The sequence below is a fragment of the Lepidochelys kempii genome, chromosome 10 (genome assembly GCF_965140265.1).
Source record: "Lepidochelys kempii isolate rLepKem1 chromosome 10, rLepKem1.hap2, whole genome shotgun sequence".
Classification (NCBI taxonomy): domain Eukaryota; kingdom Metazoa; phylum Chordata; order Testudines; family Cheloniidae; genus Lepidochelys; species Lepidochelys kempii.
This window is the reverse complement of record NC_133265.1, coordinates 69,843,697-69,844,716: the sequence shown is the minus strand read 5'-3', so window position 1 is coordinate 69,844,716 and position 1,020 is coordinate 69,843,697.

The following is a 1,020-nucleotide window of genomic DNA, read 5'->3' as shown; positions in this document are numbered from 1 at the left end:
TGTGGCACCTTAGAGACTAACCAATTTATTTGAGCATGAGCTTTCGTGAGCTACAGCTCACTTCATCGGATGCATGCCGTGGAAACTGCAGCAGACTTTATTTATACACAGAGAATATGAAAAAATACCTCCTCCCACCCCACTGTCCTGCTGGTAATAGCTTATCTAAAGTGATCATCAGGTGGGCCATTTCCAGCACAAATCCAGGTTTTCTCACCCTCCACCCCCCAACACAAATTCACTCTCCTGTTGGTGATAGCCCATCCAAAGTGACAACTCTTTACACAATGTGCATGATAATAAAGTTGGGCCATTTCCTGCACAAATCCAGGTTCTCTCACCCCCCTCCCAAAAACCACACACACAAACTCACTATCCTGCTGGTAATAGCTATCACCAGCAGGAGAGTGAATTTGTGTGGGGGGGTGGAGGGTGAGAAAACCTGGATTTGTGCTGGAAATGGCCCACCTGATGATCACTTTAGATAAGCTATTACCAGCAGGACAGTGGGGTGGGAGGAGGTATTTTTTCATATTCTCTGTGTATAAATAAAGTCTGCTGCAGTTTCCACGGCATGCATCCGATGAAGTGAGCTGTAGCTCACGAAAGCTCATGCTCAAATAAATTGGTTAGTCTCTAAGGTGCCACAAGTACTCCTTTTCTTTTTGCGAATACAGACTAACACGGCTGTTACTCTGAAACCTGCTGGTAACAGTTCACCTTACCTGATCACTCTCCTTACAGTGTGTATGGTAACACCCATTGTTTCATGTTCTCTTTGTATATAAATCTCCCCACTGTATTTTCCACTGAATGCATCCGATGAAGTGAGCTGTAGCTCACGAAAGCTTATGCTCAAATAAATTTGTTAGTCTCTAAGGTGCCACAAGTCCTCCTTTTCTTTTTTCATAGAATTTTTGTGGCTCCCCAGTAACACCAGCCCACTTTGGGAGATGCCCATTTTCACTGCAAGGCCCCTGTCTCTCCCGTGTTCAGGCACTTATCACTTGCCCAACAGGA